The sequence below is a fragment of the Dermacentor variabilis genome, chromosome 3, assembly GCF_050947875.1.
Source record: "Dermacentor variabilis isolate Ectoservices chromosome 3, ASM5094787v1, whole genome shotgun sequence".
NCBI lineage: Eukaryota > Metazoa > Arthropoda > Arachnida > Ixodida > Ixodidae > Dermacentor > Dermacentor variabilis.
The window spans coordinates 10,554,970-10,575,508 of NC_134570.1; the positions used below are offsets into that span (position 1 = coordinate 10,554,970).

At 49.0% G+C, this 20,539-nt stretch overlaps 1 protein-coding gene and 1 non-coding gene across 3 annotated transcripts in view; one reads left to right on the plus strand and one right to left on the minus strand.

The window, feature by feature from the left end:
* The window catches only part of LOC142575137 (uncharacterized), a 99,671-nt gene that overhangs the window by 4,261 nt on the left and 74,871 nt on the right, over nt 1-20,539 (plus strand). The window lies entirely within an intron of this gene.
* On the minus strand, nt 2,452-2,525 carry TRNAT-CGU (transfer RNA threonine (anticodon CGU)). Its single transcript has one exon. It is a non-coding gene; the product is annotated as a tRNA-Thr (tRNA).

Consider the following 20,539-nt stretch of genomic DNA (forward strand, 5'->3'; position numbering starts at 1 on the left):
TCTTCGTTAAATTTCTTTTTATAGCTCCGCTTTCTAAGACATCCTAACCTAGCTTCAAAGAGTAGGGCACTGCCTCTTGAGTTATCATAAAACGCTTCCTTCCTGATCTGCTGTTTGCAGTATCGATATAGTTCCACACTATGCTTCTTTTCCATTGAATTTGTCCAGTTTTTACCTTCCCCGTTTGTAACCTATCGTTCAATGCTCTGTCTTTCTCAGTCCTCGTGTCTGGCCTACTTACTGGTTAGCTTCCTAGTTCTTTTCCGCCATTGTGAGTCAATGCTCTTTCTGTCTAGGTTTTTAAATACCTTAGCTGCCCACCTGTTATCGTCCAATTTCCTCTGCCGTTTTTTTATAGGATTTTACTCTGAGCTTCCCGTGCTTCGAACGATGCCCAGCCCATACCCCCTGTACTGCTTCGTTTGTGCTTGTCCCGTGGGCACCTTGTGCTAATCTTCCAACAGCTCTCTGATTTACTTCTAGTCTCGACTGAACTTCTGCCCTTAAACACAGGACCGCATTCCTGAAAGTAAGCCCCGGAACCATTACTCCCTTCCAAATACCTCTCAGTACCTCATAACTGTTGTACCCCACAATGCCCTATGTTTAGTTATCTCGGCATCTCTTCGGCCTTTTGCTATGAGAGACTGTTCGTGCTTTTCCGTGTACATCTGCCCTTTGTTTATCCATACCCCGAGATATTTGTATTCGGCCACTCGGGGTATTACATGGCCTTGTATTGTAAGCTCCTGATCAGTTGTATCGTTGAAAAACATCGTTGTATCCTTGAACAGTTGTATCGTTGAATGGTCTGCACCGTGTAGCCGCCTGGTGGCACGGAGCTAGCTCAACCACACACAGTAGCAGTAACAAAATGTATTCTTCTTTGCTGCTGGTGTAAATTTTTCGCAGGAGTGCAATCGTTAACACGTTGTTTTTGCAAATGTTTAAAATGTTTTACGCTTGGTTAGAGCAATATTAGCTTTTGTTTGGCTGGTTAAGTTCTGCGCCAACGGGTGGCTGGACCGTGGAGACCGATCAGGCAGCTCACGTAGGTCTACACTAAACTTCCTTCATCTGCTTGAGTTTATGCCTCCACCGTTGCGTCGAAACGCCCGCCTAGCCTGTGATAACCAGAATACCAGACACGTTCGGCGCTTCGACAGAATGCTCACAACGCACGCTGCTTCGATAGCTCTCGCTCGGGGTCGACTGCCAAGCAGCTGGCGGAGAGTTGAGAGGCTTCGCGCGCTCGCTCCTAGAGAACCGGAAGTAGACGACACGACGTGCGATCATGACGTAGAGCCAGTGCAAGCGGAGCTTAGCCATGGCCGATCATTCGGCGAACGATTTGAGGAGAAAATGCATGGCTATGGAGGAGGGTAACTTGTAATCGTCCGTAACTCTCTTAATATGAGACGCTTTACACAAATTGTGGTGCGAATGATTAACTTTAACTGCACCCTTCGCGTCTACAAAATTTGTCCGAACCGTTTCAGGGGCCCTTTAAATCTGCAGTGAAGCCCCGCACACGCCCTAATAACCTCCAGCCACTTTTCCTTCGTGAGGCTGCAAATAGTTCGTACTTCAAACTTTGCCTATTACCTAAATAAGGTGGTAACCACAAAAATACGTTAATAAGCGTGTAATTTTGTACGTTTTCACTCATCTATTATAGTGGAATGGTGAAAGATTAATTCTTTATTGAACTAAAATAAAACACTCGCTTCGCTGCAACTATTTACTGTGAAGTTTCACATCAGATGGCATTGAAGATTCATGAGTAAAACGGACTCAGCAGTGAAATGAACTGTACCGTGGATTTTTGAAGAGTGAAATGCTCAGACTCCATACACTTTGTCCATGCCTAGTGCACACCTCATCGCTTCCACCGATGAAAACACTCTTCAAGAACAGCAGACGCTCCGGAGGCATCAAGTGATGCCATTTTAAGAACGTCACATGACGACGACTTCGTTTGCTTCTGTGATTGGTTAGCGGAGTAACACAACCCCGCGCGGTCCGTGTGCCTTGGTTGCCAACTGCCGTTTTTTTTAAAAGTTGTATCCTACTATATAGCTACAGTGGCTGGAAAATTCCAGCCACTGTAATATAGCCATACCATAATCCAACAAATAAAGACACCAAGACGGGCTGCGGTTGCTGGCTTGGCGTTGGCCTGCTAAGCACGAGGTCGCGGGATCGGATCCCGGCCACTGCGGCCGCATTTCCAAGGGGGATGAAACGCAACAACACCTGTGGTACTTCCCCAGGTGGTCCAAGATTCCGGAGTCCCCTACGGCGTGCGTCATAATCCGAGCGTGGTTTTGGCAAGGAAAAATCTATTATTTTAACAAAGTCACCAAGGACCACGTAGGGGAAATTACTTGTATTTATTAATTGAAATAAAGAAATTATAAATTAATGGGAATCAAAGTGGATGAAGAAAACTGGCCGCAGGTGGGATACGAACCCACGTCTTCGCATTACGCGTGCGATGCTCTTACCAATTGAGCTACTGCGCCGCCGCTTTCCTATCCACTTTCTTGGGTATTTACGTTTATCTGCTAGAACTAACCCTTTGGGTGTGAGCCAGCGCCACCACTCACAAGCCTTGGCGGCAGATTTGGAGCACCCTTTCTGGCACAGGGGTCACGTGTACGTGAACTTTTTGGGTGAAGGCAACTGGTCAATAAACCCACACATGCTACCTGAGTCCACCCGAAGATATCTATGAATGCTTAACCTTATCCAACGATGAGGGAATCAATTCGCCATTCACACCTGCGGAACTCACCACGGCACTACAGCAGATAAACGTTCGCACGTGCTCCTGGTCCTGATGGAGTGACATGGTAAATTTTGAAGAACCTCGATGAAGACGGCCAGGCAGAACTCTTAGCTACCATTAGTGATGTATGGATGGCAGTGTCATTGACTTCAATCTTCTGCAAATTGCTGGAAAGACTGACACTCAACAGGCTGAACTTTGTGCTCGAAGAGAGCGAAGGGAGCCCTTACTTTGATGCAGGTCAAACAGGCCCGGGCCTTTGTACAGCTTGTGCCAAATGAGGCGAGCGACAGCCACCCGGCGAGGTAGAAGGAAAGCGCCCGGCTTCATGGTGGCTGTCGATCTCAAAAAAGGCATTCGATACGGTAACCCATGACGCCATTCTGCGGATGATAATGCAAGCGGATCCCGGAGAACGAATATGCAACATATTGAAAATCTTTGTGGCGGACCGCACCTTTGAAATTAGAACGGGGGCAAGGAATGCGACTCAATTTAAGAACCGCATGGGTGTGCCACAAAGGGCCACCCTCTCGCCTACCCTTTTCAACTTAGTGATGAGAGGATTGGCCACCCGGATCCGGCGAATACCTAGTGTCAAAAGCACAATATACGCTGATGATATTACAATATCGACCGACCCAGGGGCCCCTTTCTACACAAGTGAGGAGCGCCAGGCCGCAATACAAGAGACACTTGAAACAATAGAAGAATTTCTGATCACCACCGGAATGCAACCCACCCCGGAAAAGACGCAGTTCATTCCTCTTTAGGGCGTGCAAAGAGAACAAGATAAGGTGACACTCAAGGTGGGCCGCAAGGATATTTAACGAGCTCCCAACAGGCAGCTGAGGATCCTGGGAATCCAGATACATGAATCAGGCAGATCCAAAACATGGCTCAGAAAACTCGAGAAGCTATGGCGCCAAGCCTTGCACCTAATTCGTCGTATTGCGTACCGTCGCGGAGGAGCCGGTAACCGCACCGCGCGTACCCTTGTACAAGCGGTGTTAACTTCTGAAGCTTGCTATGGCGCAGTCGGCATCACTCTTGACAAAACGACAGGGAGAGCAACTAGAGAGTCTTCACCGAGAAGGTAAGACAGCCATTAAAAGCCTCCCAATACATACAAGAGTGGAGGAACTCTATAAATTCGCCGGTCTGCCACCGATCAAACCGATTCTCGATTTCCGGAATAAAGGACACGAAGTCAGGCGAACGCTGTATACTGGAGGACGCAAACTTATTGAGCTCGATGGACGACAAATTTACAGCGTTTCAAATGGTAACTTCGACATTTAACCTAAAATACCCCCCTGGGAGGATACACAGCTTACAGGCCCCAAACCAATTCTACGAAAGGAAGGAACTACACCCCGACAAGAGGGCAGCCGCCGCAAATCGCGCAGATGACCCAAACGGCGTTTACACTGACGCCGCGTGGGAAGTGGATGAGATGCTAGAGGCGGCAGCCTTCAACGACTGCGTGGAATCAGGAGGAGACCTCTTCAAGTATGCGGAAGCTCCACCAACATACCACATCAAGTTTTGCGCAATTTACCTAGCTGTTGAAGCTATAGACAAAGCACTAACCGAGGGAACAGACGTCAGAGGACACTACAACATATACACAGGCTCCTTACAACGAGTAAAAGCCCTTTCGGTGCCGCCCAGAAAGGACACTTGGCCTGCCGACATTTAAAAAAAGAGAAAAATGTGCGCAGCTTGCACTGGTGGTGCAATTAATGCTGCAGTCAACAGCGGAGCTTGTGATCACCTTGCTTTTACGTGGCTAGCCTAAGTTGTTTGTAGGTTTTGCGAGGTTATGCTAGGTTTTGCTAAGTTGTCTCGGCGGGCTTGACGCTGGAAGTTTTCGAGCAGTCGCACACCGGGATCCCTTTGTCGGCGACGTCGAGCGTTCAGGCGCCGACTCTAGCGTTTCCTGGGCTGAAACTCGGCATCCTCGGCGTCGCCTCTTCTCAGCCGCAGCTTCGGCGCGGTGTTCCGGATCAGCTCGGCAGCGACGCATCACTTCTCGCTTGGCATTACGACGCCCTTCCTGGTAAGCCGCTTCTACTTCGTGCGTCCGGACTTCGGTCTTCCCATAGTAGCAGCATGTACGCACGGAGTAGAGGAGGCGAGAGGTGTGTCGCCTTGCCGGCCGTTCCGAGCTTTTACTCGCCTGTGACGTCACGACTCCGCCCTACGCGCGTGGGGTACGAGGAGGTTACGTGGATCGGTGCTCTCGCAGCTGGTTGCTAGGCAACGCGAGGCGGCGCACAGCTGGGCTGAGTTTTCTGGTGACGCTCCACGGCGGAACTAAAGACTTAAACAGCTCCGCTGTTAATGAATGAATGAATAAAGCCTTTATTTTAAAGAAGGGGACGGTTCTAGGCCGCTGATGGGGATTAGGAGGGAAGGGAATGTGGGTTCCCAGACTGTTGGCTGAAGCACATCTTCATCTCAGTTTTGGATCTTCCGCTTTATGCAGGCTCAGGTGCATGTTCAGTTCCGCCGCTCTCACATAGGCTCATCGACCCCTTCTACACTACTCGAAACAGGCCACTTTGTCTGCCCATATGTGGCAATGGCTTCCTGTGTTTCAGGGTTACTATGTATTGCACTTCCTAGTGTTCTAATGTCTCCATGTAGTAAATACTGAAGGTTGGATCTCCCTTGTGAAAAAGTTGCACAGCTCCAAATGAGGTGTTGCAAGTCTGCTCTGCATGACTCCTGGCAATGTGTGCATCGGGTATAAGTCTTCGCAATCGTAGCTTGTCTGGGTTGGTGCCATTTCTCAAGTATGTGTAGTGTGTATGCAGCGTTGGCCATAACCTTATTCAAAAAAACCTCTTCCGTGTGAGTAAGCCCGCCCTTGTCGTCAAACACATGTACTGGTGTAGCTTCTAATAATCTGCGTTTACTGTCTGCTTTTATTTTAGTACGAATGTAATGCATCAGTGCTCTGCTAGGAGAGCCTTCGGCCAATATCTTTAGGTATGGATTTTGGTCCGCGGGGTTTGGCGAGGAAATGGAGTGTGGGGAGCTGTACGCGTAATCAAGCCCACCCGCTTGCGCGGCAGCTGCGTGAGCGGCTGCGTTTCCCCCCATCCGTGCCGGTGTGCCCCGGTGTCCATAGGATTTCAGCATTTGTCCCATTGTCCTGTATTCTCTTTAGCTTTTTTCTGGTGTCGTTGGCCACCGCATCATCTGTCGTAGGCCCCGTTAATTCGGTCACTGCTTCGTACGAATCAGTAAGGATCCAATAATTATTTCGCACACTCTGTTCTACAATGTCTCCCATGTCAATGGGAATGGTGTTGACCGCTCCCCATATAGCTGAGAGCTCAGCGTGCAAGGTTGCACCCCCAGGAAGCTGACATGTGTGATAGCCATTGTGTTGGGGTGCAGATGTGCTAACCCAGGCCATGCTTGCTATGTCGTTTGTGATTGCAGCGTCCGTGCAGATGTCAATGGTGTGCTGAGGCGTTCTTGATTCCAACCTCTTTTCAAATATTTTTCTAGCTTCCGCGTTTCGTCTGGCGATAGGGCGTTGTTGCCTCCGTATGCCCAGTGGTGTTCCCATGGTGGCGTTATGGTCGCTTCCGCGGGCTCTGGCTTCGCGCGGACCTTTGCACGGATCTGTTTTCCTTGGGTCGTGTTTTCCAACCGGGATCGCGTTCGAATTCGTGCTTCACTGATTATGTCCCGTATGGGTGGAATCGCTACGAGCTTGAGCAGGTCCTCGTTCCTCGTGTGCTTCGGTAGCCCAGTGATCGTACGGAGGGTGGCCCTGTGTAACTTTTCGATGTCGCCGAGGTCTCGTTCAGAGAATTCGTACACGGGTCCCCGTAAAGAATTCTGCCAACCGCGAGCGCTTTTGCAAGCGTTTGGCACGCTTTCTGACGCGCTCCGCCATACTTGCTCGATATTCGTCTAACCATGTGCAACAGCGGTCTCCATTTTTGCTTTAGTGTGCGAACCCATAGCTGGGGGCTGTTGCAGCTAACAATTTATGCTCCAAGAATCCTCATTTGTCCACTGGCCGACGTAATATCGCTTTGGCGGATGTTTAAAGTGATCTGCTTGTTTACATTGGTTGCTTTCTTTCCGTCTACGCTGATCAATTCTGTTTTCTCTGGCGAGAGTTGCAGTCCGAGGCTATATAAAGTGTTGCTAAGGCTCAGGATCGCTGCTTGTAGTTCAGTTTGCATGCTCTGTATGTCGGAATAATCCGCCGCTTCCGTCCATATTGTTATATCGTCGGCGTAAATAGTAAAACGGGCCGAAGTGTCTCGCTCAAGACTTTCTGCCACACGTGTCATGGCCAGATTGAATAGCATAGGTCCGAGGATGGAGCCTTGGGGCACTCCCCTATCCAAGTAATAGGTCTTCGGACTCCATCCCGGTGCCTTGCCATGGAGCTGGATTGGTCTGCTTTGCAGGAAGCTACGTATCCAATTGTATGTTCTTTGGCTAGGGTACCTGGTTGCCAATTCCTGTAAGATGGCCTCTTGTTTCACGTTATCGAATGCTTTACGCATATCGACTGCGAGAATATAGTCAGGCATCTGTTTGCGAGACTTACGGTTGATCACTGTGCTGAGCAACCAGAGGCAGTCATGTGTGCCCATGTTCGGCCGAAAACCTACCTGCGCAGGATGAAACCCCGGTTGTACATATTCGATGTAGTGCTGCATTCTTGTGTGTAGCATTCTTTCTAACAATTTGCAGACAATTGACGTTAGAGCTATGGGGCGTAGGTTAGCTGGTTTCGTGTGGTCTTTGCCCGGCTTCGGTATAGGGTAGATGAGAGATAGTTTTAGTGAATCTGGCACTATTGCGGATTCCCAGGATTCATTGATAATTGTTAAAAGCTCTTCTTGAACTTCATTGCTGAGGTTTCGAAGTTCTTGCCAAGTCACTCCATCGTGCCCGGGAGCTGACTTCGTTTTGCCTTGTTCAAGGGCTGCTACGAGTTCACCCAGCGTAAAGGGCGTGTCTAGCTCCTCTTTCGCGTTGTCTATCGCTGCAGAAGGCAGCGGTTCAGGAGGCGCCTCGGCAGCATGTGGGAAGAAACTGTGGATGACGCGGTCCTCCAGCACGGCAGGCTCTTCTCGCAAAAAGAGCTCCGCGAGAGGAGGTGCGCCTTTCTTGCTCCCAAGCAGGCTCCTTAAAATTTGCCATAGCCTTTTTAGGCCGGGTTCCCGGCCAAGCTTCGCGCACGTATTGTGCCACGTGTCTGCTTCGAGTTGTTGTTGGTATTCATTGATGAGTCGGTATTGGTGTTTAAGGCGCATTAGATCTTTGTGACGCTTTCCTCTATACCGGTATTGCTGTGTGAGGCGGTTGACCTTCCGCCATAGATCTGCAAGGTGCATATCCATGTGAGTTGCAGTGTCATCGCATGGGATAGTTTCTCTGGCCTCCGGCCGTGCCTCCGCTATCATAGCGCTGAATTGTTCAAAGTCCGCAAAAGAGTCCCCGGTAGCCATTCTAAATTTTTTCCCGTCAAAAAAACACCGTTTCTCTCCTCTCTCGGATCGGAGTCGGTATTGGTGTTTAAGGCGCATTAGATCTTTGTGACGCTTTCCTCTATACCGGTATTGCTGTGTGAGGCGGTTGACCTTCCGCCATAGATTTACAAGGTGTATATCCATGTGAGTTGCAGTGTCATCGCATGGGATAGTTTCTCTGGCCTCCGGCCGTGCCTCCGCTATCATAGCGCTGAATTGTTCAAAGTCCGCAAAAGAGTCCCCGGTAGCCATTCTAAATTTTTCCAGTCAAAAAACACCCTTTCTCTCCTCTCTCGGATCTTTTTGTGATTGAGCGTGATAATTATTGGTAAATAGTCGCTTCCCCATGTCGTCGATTCTACGTTGCATTGCCTTATGAGCCCTGGAGTGGTTAGTGTCAGATCGGGCGTTGTGTCCTGTTGTCGCGCGTGTAGCCCTATGCGGGTTGGTGTTTCTGGTGTGTTGCATATGTCCAGAGTTGACATTTCTATTGCATCGTGCAGTATGCGTCCTCTTGTGTCAGCTTTGGCGTAGCCCCATGTTTGGTGCTTGGCGTTAAAATCTCCTCCCACTAGAATGGGAAGGCCTCCGGCTTGTGCCTGCACCTTACTGAGCCATTGGTAGGAGTCATTCCGGTGCTTGCCCTTAGGGGTCTGTAGTACGTGGAGACTGCAACCATTGGCCGGTGGCCGCGTGGACATAGCTCTACTGCCACAATTTCTCTAAAATCATTACACAAATCTGGTATTTGCAGTTGGGTTGCGGTGCAGTCATGTCTTACTAAAAGAGCAGCTTGACCTTGCGCTTGCTGGTTTCCTTTGCCCTGGTGTAGTATCGTAGCCTGCTGAAAGGTTCGGTAACCTCGAATAGTGCATTGTCCCCTTGTATCCTGTAGAAGCACGATAAGGGGTTTGAATTTTTTAATTTGCTGTCTTAGTGTGGATCCATTCTGCGTAAAACTTCGACAGTTCCATTGGATGCATATAGGCCGTGCCGTCATGTTTCATCTGCTGGCTTGCGCCTTTTAGGTTCGTCATGTCGCTTCGTAATATTTCTCTGAATTTCCGTGAATATCGCCTGCATCTGAGTTTGTATTGCATTCGTTACTGTCTGAAATTCCTCCCGTAGGTTCTTTTCGAGGCACTGGGTCTCAGTCTGTCTTTCCTGCCTTAGGATGCTCAGCATCTGCGTATACGCCGAGTCTTGGGCTGTTAGTGGTTTGGGCACTGACGGTGCCTGGTTTTGCTGGGTCTGTGCAGGTCCGGCGTGTTGCAGCTTTCCAGAGTTTGCCGTGGTTTTCCGACTAATTGATCGCCCGACCCGACTGTTAGAACGCGCGCGTTTTTCTCGGTCTGCCGGCGCCTCTGATTCACGTTGCCGTGGCGTTGGCGGTGGTTGCGTATCTCGTTGCTCTGGTGGTAGTCGTGCGAGTATTTGCTGCAGCATTGCTCTCAACTGCTGATTTTCTTTTCTTAGTTCTTTTATTTCTTGCTCATAGTGAGCGGATAGCGTGGGTTGTGTGGATGTTCCCGCCAGTACCTTTTCAGACCAGGTCACTGTCCTCTGACCTTCTATGTTCTGCACGACTTTCTTGATGTCTTTCGGTGCACGGCTAGGAGATGCTGAGTTTAGCGATATGTGGCCCTGTTTCTGGCATGCGACACAGAATAGCGCTTCGTCGCATTCGTTGTCTTCAGGGTGTTTTCTACCGCACTGTTTACAAACTTCGTCTGAAGGGCAATACTTGGCAATGTGTCCCAAGCCGTGACAATTGTAGCAAGCTGTAACCTTCGATCTGTACTCATGCACCCATGTGATCTCATAATCAAACACGAGCCTGTTTGGGGGAGATTCCGTGTTAAATGTTAGCAGCAGCATGTTTGTCTTCCCGAGCATAAGGGCCTTTAGGATAGCTGCCGTCTCGTATCTCAAGTGATCCTTGATATATTCAATGGTCTGGTCGGGAGGCATCTTGATGACCCCCCGACTGTTCCTCACCTTCTGTGTTGGCGTTCTTTTAAGTATCACTTCATACGTATGAACGCGACCGCTCATTTTCTCAGCTAATCGTGTCAGCGCCGCAAGCCTCTTCGCGTGTTCTTTATCCCTGACAGTTACCTTAAGCAGTTCGCTGCAGGGTCGTAGCGGAAAACTGATAATTCTGCAAGTTCCCAACTTCTTGCCGTCATTTCTAGTGCTGCTGTTATAGCCTGCTTAGGTATGTCATGCACGTGTACCTTGTTAAGTGGCCTGATCGAGAGCGCAAAATGAGGTCGACTTACCCGCTCGAGGCGAAGCTGTTCGGGCTTGACTTTTCTGTTTGGTTTCCGCTTGCTGAAAAAGGACCATCCGTTGTCCTCCTCGTTGTCTTCGTCGTTGCTATCATCGTTGTCGTCCTCGCTATCATCCTGAATATCCATTTGGTCGTTCACTTGCGTCCCTCCTTCTGGCCTCTTCCATCGAGGGACGCGCCACGGCGTCTTCGGCTGCCGCTGGGCGTTCACTCGGCGTTTCGACGCTGTCAGCGCGCTTCCCTCGTCGCGTTGTCTGCATTTTGGAGGGGCTATTCAACTTTTCGGCGTCTCTAAGCTGAGGTGAGCATGGAGTTCCCGCGCTGGGTCCACTCGAGTGCGAATGTTGCTGTGGTGGCGACATGATGCCGTGCTCACATGGCTGGCCTCGCCGAGGCCGCACTCAGGCTAGGCCCAGACGCGGTTGGGTTTAGGTCAGCGGGTCGCCGTCGAAAATGTCCTCGTAGCCAGAAAAAAACGTCAACTGGAGCCGTGAAAAAGCACACCGCGCTCACAGAAAGTACTCACAGTGTCGTTGCTCAGTGTTTTACCACGTTGAATGATAGTTCCACACAAGTTTAAAAGAAAACATCGAAGAGCCAAAGTGGGACACGTCTTCACACTCTGGCGATAGCAGCGCCCCGCTGTTAATAAAACAAGTCGCAGAGCGACTCCAATGAGAACGAGGAGTGCGAGTACGGGTGGAATGGACCCCGGGGCACGCGGGTGGCGCCGTAACGGCGCAGCTCACGCAGCGGTGAGCGCGATGATAAGCAACCGCTCGCACTCCTCATGGCCATTTACTAAGTCTGCACAAATTCGAATTGGTCCTGAAGAACTGAAGGCGCGGCTCAGACAAGGCAATAAAAAAAAAAAAGCTGTCATGGACCAGATTACTCCAAACCGCAACCCGTTCCCGAACGGGATTCCCAGGGGAGCCCAAGTTCTCATAATTAGGGCGAGAGCTGGAGCTGCGATAACGGAAGACATTTTGGAATGGTGGCGGTGCAAACAGAAAAAGAAAGCACAAGATGACAGCAACGAAAGCACCTAGTTCAGGCCCGTCAACTGCCGCTCCTGCACTACAGGGACGAAGCCAGGCATTAAAGGGAAGCTGAAACGGTTTTCAATTTCCATGAATTGCTGGTATTGGGAAGAACAGACCTAATAATTTACGGTTCCGAAATTTTTTCATTCGTTTTGTTAATATAAGGGGCGGAAATCGCTTTCTAAATCACCCCCGCGGACACGCCCCCATCGCTTCCCGGAGCGCCGGGTGACGTGGTTGCCAGAGGAGAGAACCGGCGAGAGTGACGTGATTCGCGGGGACCGAGCTGCCGGACCGGCGTGCTGGCATGTGCTGGCATGCCTCTTTCCGTCCTGTGCTTTACTGAACGACGCTACGAGAGATCTGCCGCCGCTGTCGCTCACGTCTGTTTTCTTTTGCGATTTTCGTAAACGGTTCTTTCCTTCTGTGCTGCGTGAGTGCCTACAGCCAAGGGCGCCCAACATGCCCTCGTTCAGTGCAGCATTCGGCTGCGCGAACACAGGCGGGCGAGATGATGTGGTATTTCACAGGTTCCCGAAGGACAAGAAGCTTGCAGCGCAGTGGGTCCGTGCGGTGAGGACAGATAAGTTCGTGCCGACGAAATCAACTGTGCTGTGCTCGGACCATTTCCGTGATAGCCGGATAGCCTTACAAATGCGGAAGCGCGTTGTTGCTAGCGTTGCTGTACTCCGTTGCATACATCAGGTGCAACGCTGTGAAGGCTTGAGATACTTCTTGCAGTGGCTGCGTTCGCACTTCGAAAAAGTTCGGTGTTTCTTGACCCGATTTTTGAGAAAATTTCCCATATATAAGCTCAGTTCTGAATGAAAAAAAAAAGAATTTACCCATAGAAACTTTCCGTGTACTTATACGGCTGCTAACACGTACGTTCTTTTAAATCAATTTTCTTTTCGGCATTTTTTAATTGCAGCCCGTCGCGGCAGCTGCACGTGCATGCTCGCGCGAGCAAACACCGCTGGCACGCTGCGAAGCATAGACGGAAACGCGCGCAGTAATTAATTTTGGTGACCGGACTTCGTGTGTAGCTTCCACAGCGTTGCACCTGAGGTATGAAATGGAGTATAGGCTTGCCTAGTGACGTTCGACGTGCGGTTGCAGTTATCGTGTTTACCACAAGGTGGTGCTAAAACTGCCTAATATCTTTATGTCAACACTAGCATGGAGCACGCATACCGATTCTTGATCGAGCCACAATCGCAATATCGTCGAACCATAGTATGAATATTGCACATATAATACCTCTGGCCATCTCTGGATGTGTATGATAAGCAACTTCCATGACTGTACCTCGCAGCACTGCATGTTCGCGCTTTGAAACGCGGCACTTACGTTCGCGATCGTGTATCAACACTAAAAAAAACCACGGGACTTTAGACAAGCAGCGGCAAGGTGCTTGACATCGCGGAATTGCACCCGTGTTTACAATCTAATGCAAAAAAAAAGAATGTACCCATAGAAACTTTCCGTGTACTTATACGGCTGCTAACACGTACGTTCTTTTAAATGAATTTTCTTTTCGGCATTGTTTAATTGCAGCCCGTCGCGGCAGCTGCACGTGCATGCTCGCGCGAGCAAACACCGCTGGCACGCTGCGAAGCATAGACGGAAACGCGCGCAGTAATAAATGAAAGAATGCTTGCTGCTGGAAGAATGCTTCGGCATTTTTCCAGCAGCAAGTTCTCAGTGACACTTTAGCGCATTTTTTCTCCCGTCATTGGAACGTGCAGCTACATGAAAAAAAAATCGTGGCTTAGCTTGCTTAAGCCTGGTGATTGCGAAGCAATAGTGACCGTAGCGCCCCTGGTGAGAGGAGCGGGAGTTAGGCCGCCGTTGGTGGCTACCGTCTCGCCTCGCGACGGCGTGAGATGGGGCCCCGTTTTGCACAGGTGGTGTGACGTCACACCGACCGTAGCGCCCCTGGTGAGAGGAGCGGGAGTTAGGCCGCCGTTGGTGGCTACCGCCTCGCCTCGCGACGGCGCGAGATGAGGCCCCGTTTCTACACAGCTGGTGTGACGTCACTCTAGGTCACGTGGTGTGACGTCACGCAGCGAGGTCACGCTAAAGGTCAATGGTGCCTACCACCGCCTCGCCACGGAACGGGCTGAAGTGCGACCTAAAGTAGTATTGCTTCGCAATAAAAAAAACATGCGTACTAGCTAAAATTTCCAACGCGCGAGAAGGTGCACACATCGCTCTCGCTGCTGGCACACTCAACATCGTCGTTGCCGCCATCGTTTTCCGTATCGGCTGTCGGTTGGAACATGTACGGCGAAAATACAAGCTGTCCGAGGCAGCGAGAACGTTCCATAATGCTTACAACTCAGCTATGAAGCCAGAACAGAACAGCGTGCTACGCTCTGAAACGGCGGCGCAGAGCGGCGACTGCCGCGAATGACGTCACAGCGGCCCCGACCAATCATGGGCAGCAGCGGCGTTCGCGAGATGCCCTGAGGCGCTGGTGCGCGTTTTCTTGAAAAAACAGCCGCTTGCGTTTGTTTCCGCCCTTTTTGAACCAGATATTCGTGTTCAGGGGACTCAAAACTGTAGAATGCCGCAGAGCACTCATTTTCGAAAAGTGTTTCATCTTCCCTTTAACTATCTCCTGTGGAAATGTCCGGGCCTTGAGTACTGTGCCGGAGACACAAGCCTGGACAGGTCCACTCTCTCACCGACTGGATCTGCTCGCCAACACACCTGGACGCCCGGGCTGTTATCGGCTCCGTATGGGAGTTCTTGATAGCTGCGGACCTTCAGGGCAGATATCAGACAGTCCTGCAAAGTCAATATGGATCATCGACCATGGGTTCTTTGCATATTCCCAGGAATGCAGCCTTGCACGTGGTGGTTCTGGCCTTGTCTCTTGACAGCTCTGACAAGCTCGGACCTTTTTCTCGATGTCCCTGTCGATTCCTGGCCACCAGACCGTGCTTCTCGCCCAGGCTTTCATGCGCACAATACCAGGATGCGTGCTGCGCAGCTACTCTAAAACATGACTTTTTGCTTGGTTCGGGGCAACCACCCTGCAGCCCCACAGAAGACAGCCATGGTACTCTGAAAGTTCGTGCTACCGACGAACAAATGGCCTGAATTCCTCCTCCAGTTTTCCATGAGGCCAAACATTCACGACCCAACGTTGAACACCAGCTAAGATTGGGTCGCCCCGTGTGCACTGGGCGATCCTGTGGGCACCCCAAGCAATCTCTGGCGCTGACTGCAGCATTCGCACTTCACCCAGTTTTTCGTCAGTTTAGCTAGTGCCTGTTACTGCAGGTAGTCGACTAAGGGCATCTGCATTTCTGAGGTTTTGTGTGGGCCTATACTCCGATTCATAGTCATATGCAGAGAGCATTAGTGACCATCATAACATCCTTGGTGACAAAACTTGAGGCATTGGTTTTCGATGGTGAAATAAACCCAGCAAGGGCTTATGATCGGTCACAAGGCGAAAATGACGGCCACAGATAAACTTGTGAACTTATTAATGCCAAACCCTATAGCCAAGGCATCTCGGTCCGTCTGCATCTCTGCAGCTGTCATTGTTCGAGAGACATATGATATTGGCACTTCGTAGCCATTATCGTCAACATGGCTCAACACTGCCCCAAGCCCGAAAGGCGAAGCGTCGCAGGCCAGTATTAGTGGCTTCTGGGCACTGTAATGGGCAAGGACAGTTAACGACTGCAGCAGCTGCTTAGCTTGACGAAAAGCGTCTGCCTCTCGTTTTTTCCACTTCCAGCTACTATTCTTATCAAGCAGCCTGTGCAAGGGTTCTAGTGTGTGCACAGCTCAACACAGGAACCTTTTGTAGACGTTCAAGGCTCTCAGAAATGCCTGCAGCTCCATTTTACACTTTGGTTTCGGTGCTTGATGTAGAGCCCTCACCTTGTCATCAGTTGGCTGGATGCCCGCCCCGTTGACTTTATATCCCAGAAACTCAACTCCATCCATGCCAAAGGCACATTTCTCTCGATTTAGTCGCACGCCATCATTCTGTATGCGTTGCAGCACTGCTTCCAGACGCGCGTAATGCTGCTCTTCGTTCTTGCCACCTAACAAAATGTCGTCTAAATAGACTTGCACACCTTCGATACCTTGAAGTAGCTCTTCCATGTACCGCTGAAATATGGCCACAGCCACTGCTATTCCGAGCTGCAGACGTGTTACTCGAAAGAGTCCTCGATGGGTTGACATTGTCAAAAGGGCAGCAGTCTTGTTGTCCACGCAAGTTGCTGATATGCGTGGTCGAAATCAAGCTTTGATAACTTGGAGCAGCCAGCCAGCTTTGCGAACAACTCTTTCGGTGTAGGCAACGGATAAGTCTCCCAACGAATGACAGGATTCAAGGTACTCTATAGTCCCCACAAATTCGTATACTGCCATCCTTCTTGACTACCGGAACTATAGGTATGGCCCACTCTGAATGTCGGACAGGCTCTAGAATTTCTTGTCCTATGAGCTTGTTCAGGGCCTCATCCACCCGTGGAAGCAGAGCGAAAAGAACAGGCCGGGACTTGTAAAATCTGGGTTGTGCGTGGGTTTGCACTTCCACCCGTACTGGTGGCCCTTGGCTCTTCCCGAGACCAAGCTGAAAACACTTCCAGTGTTCCTTAGCGCACTAGTGGGTCATGGGCTCTGTCTCACCTTGTCCATTCTCAGCTGATTAACCTTCAGCTCAATCCCGAGAGCATTAAACCAGACCCGGCCCAGCAAGCTCACACCTGCCCCCTTGACCACGACAAGACGTTGCCGCGCCTGCCTGCCCTTTAGTTGGCTTGGACTGTCACCGAGCCTAGCACCTTCAGTTGTTGCTGGCTGTAAGTACGAAGTTGCAAGTCACAATGCTGGATCTTGTGCTTGGATACCCGCAGTCACAGCAGAGTCCTCTCGTTGACAGCGGAACATACGGCTCCGGAATCAACTTTCATCTCGAGAGGCCGTCCATTCACTTCAACAGTCACGTGGAACGCGGGCTCTTCCGATGCTATTTGGAAGACACCGTACAAGTTCGTCGTCCCGTCCCCGCGGTGCTGACCTTGCTTGCTGCCTTCCGTCCGGGGCGCTGGCGAAAAGCGCTGAGTTTTCCGCCGACAAGCCTTCACAATGTGTCCACGCTGCTTGCAAAAGTGACATTGCACGTGCCGAAATGGACATGCGAAATGGACGCTACCCTCTCGGCGGAGTCAGCTGAAACTTGTTGATGCTCGGTAGATATATTGAAATATAACTCTTTTTAAAAGTTTTGCCTGTTCAGTATACTCTTATGCATTGCCGCGAAATACCACAGAACGTGCCAGAATTTCTGGGTATGAGAAGCAGCGTATAAAAAATGTGTTTTACCAGTGTTGTAGTATGCTTGCCCTGTGTGGGATACGTTTTGTGGTGCGCATATCAATGCATTAGAAAAATCCAATCCGTCGAGGAAAGGTGTGTCTTGGGGAGATGCGGCCGCTTTGTAAGTGTAACAGCAATGAAAATAAAAGAAGTTGGTGTGATCCCTTTGTTTGAACGGCGAAGCAGGTTACAACTTAAGCTGTTTTATTCACTCTTTCCATAATCATACGGGAGTCTGCTCATCAGATAGCCCTGAATTATATTTCCTCGCGTGAAGTCCATCCACTTAAAGTTAGGCCGTATTTTCCAGGTCTGATTACTTTGAATGTTTTTTTAAGAACCATTGTAGCTTGGAATTCACTACCTACGGATGGGGTGTACCTCAACAATGTTGATGTTTGCCACACGCAATAATGCCTTAATGGCGCTGTCGTTCATGTATGAATAAAGAATAAAGTTCAGGTAATCCGTGACACGCGCATAAATTTACATTGGTTAGTGTTTATTTCCATGAGCCATTCGTTACACCAATTAGTTACGGCTTGAAAGTCAGAGAGGACTCTAATATTATCTTTTCCATTTTTTTATATATTCCTCTGTAGGTAACTCAACCATCAGTGAACAGATAAACGCTGAATAATTACTACCTAATTACACTGTGGTGTCGTGCTTACAAAACTCAAGCCTAATTTGTGTGAGTCGCAGTTAAACAAATGAAAATAGAAGGGTTCGTACGAATTCAAAAGGCTTCGGAATTTAAGCCTGCGGTTAGCACTTACCGCCTTTCGCCTTTCCTCTTCTTATAGCCACGTTCCTTTGTTTTTGATACAAGAAATTGTTGACAGATACTTTAAATATTGATTAATTCTAAATTTCGATCACGTACTATTTTTATAAGTAATACGACGCACGTAGTACGCATCCCTATTGTCCTTGGGAAGCTGAACTAGGCAACCACATCGTATTTTTAAAATGGTGCAAGTTACGTCAGATGTGCGTGCACAGTTTACGTAGTGTCGGTCATTTACTGCTTTATGTAAGCACTATACTAATATTTCAATGGATCTTTGGAGGCGTGACACTGGCTTGCTTTCATTGTGGAGGAAATGGGCTTCAAGCGTGCATACTGTGCAAAATCATATGCGCGCAAAGTTTTGAGCTGTGTAATAATATTACTGGCAATTAAGATTCCAACTGCAACTGCTCGAAAAAATCGACTTCTCTGGAAATGTAACGGGATACCGTAAGGTCGCACAAAGACTGTGCGTTATTTAGGTTGCGAAGTTGTAACTTGATAATATTTCGGCCGTATATTAATAGTTGTCAGAAAAGAACAGTTCAGGACGTCTGTAAGAAATCCTGTAGCGCAGCGCTCTGAAAATTTCTGGTGCACACGGCAGTAGCGTCTACTAAACTATTTAATCTAACCATTATAGAATTCCTCAAGCAAGCATTTAGTGATTTTTAGCCAAGCAGGCCTTCTCCCTTTCTTTTCTTTTCTTCCTTAATTCCCAAGCTGTTTTGCAAACATATCCTACCAATAAATCATCATCATCATCATGATCAGCCTGGTTACGCCCACTGCAGGGCAAAGGTCTCTCCCATACTTCTCCAACTGCCCTGGTCATGTACTAATTGTGGCCATGTTGTCCCTGCAAACTTCTTAATGTCATCCGCCCACCTAACTTTCTGCCGCCCCCTGCTACGCTTCCCTTCCCTTGGAATCCAGTCCGTAACCATTAATGACCATCGGTTGTCATCCCTCCTCATTACATGTCCTGCCCATGCCTATTTCTTTTTCTTGATTTCAACTAAGATGTCATGGAGTCGCGTTGGTTCCCTCACCCAATCTGCTTTTTTCTTATCCCTTAACGTTACACCCATCATTCTTCTTTCCATAGCTCGTTGCGTCGTCCTCAACTTAAGTAGAACCCTTTTCGTGAGCCTCCAGGTTTCTGCCCCGTACGTGAGTGCTGGTAAGACACGGCTGTTATACACATTTCTCTTGAGGCATAATGGCAGTCTGCTGTTCATGATCTGAAAATGCCTGCCAAACGCACCCCAGCCCATTCTTATTCTTCTGATTATTTCAGTCTCATGATCTGGATCCGCGTTCTCTACTTGTCCTAAGTAGATGTATTCCCTTGCAACTTCCAGTGCCTCGCCACATATCGTAAACTGCTCTCCTCTTCCGAGACTGTTAAACATTACTTTAGTTTTCTGCAGATTAATTTTTAGACCCAACCTTCTGCTTTGCCTCTCCAGGTCAGTGAGCATGCATTGCAATTGGTCTCCTGAGTTACTAAGCAAGGCAATATCATCAGCGAATCGCAAGTTTCTAAGGTATTCTCCATCAACTTTTATCCCCAATTCTTCCCACTCCAGGCCTCTGAATACCTCCTGTAAACATGCTGTGAATAGCATTGGAGATATCGTATCTCCCTGTCTGACGCCTTTCTTTATAGGGATTTTGTTGCTTTCTTTGTGGAGGGCTACGGTGGCTGTGGAGCCGCTATAGCTATCTTTCAGTATTTTTACACACGGCTCGTCTACAGCCTGATTCCGTAATGCCTCCATGACTGCTGAGGTTTCGACTGAATCAAACGCTCTCTCGTAATCAATGAAAGCTATATATAAGGGTTGGTTATATTCTGCACATTTCTCTATCACTTGATTGACAGTGTGAATATGGTCTATTGTTGAGTAGCCTTCACGGAATCCTGCCTGGTCCTTTGGTTGACAGAAGTCTAAGGTGTTCCGGATTCTATTTGTGATCACCTTAGTAAATAGTTTGTAGGCAACTGACAGTAAGCTGATCGGTCTATAATTTTTCAAGTCTTTGGCGTCCCCTTTCTTATGGATTAGGATTGTGTTAGTATTCGTCCAAGATTCCGGTACACTCGAAGTCATGAGGCTTTGCGTATACAGGGTGGCCGATTTTTCTAGAACAATCTGCCCACTATCCTTCAACAAATCTGCCGTTATCTGATCATCCCCAGCTGCCTGCCCCCTTTGCATAGCTCCCAAGGCTTTCTTTACTTCTTCCGGCGTTACTTGTGGGATTTCAAGTTCCTCTAGACAATTCTCTTTTCTATGATCGTCGTGGGTGCCACTGGTACTGTATAAATCTCTATAGAACTCCTCAGCCACTTGAACTATCTCATCCATATTAGTAATGATATTGCCGGCTTTGTCTCTTAACGCATACATCTGATTCTTGCCTATTCCTAGTTTCTTCTTCACTGCTTTTAGGCTTCCTCCGTTCTTGAGAGCATGTTCAATTCTATCCTTATTATACTTCCTTATATCAGCTGTCTTACGCTTGTTGATTAATTTCGAAAGTTCTGCCAGTTCTATTCTAGCTGTAGGGTTAGAGGCTTTCGTACATTGGCGTTTTTTAATCAGATCTTTCGTCTCCTGCGATAGCTTAGCCGTATCCTGTCTAACGAAGTTACCACCGACTTCTATTGCACACTCGTTAATGGTGCACATAAGATTGTTGTTCATTGCTTCAACACTAAGGTCCTCTTCCTGAGTTAAA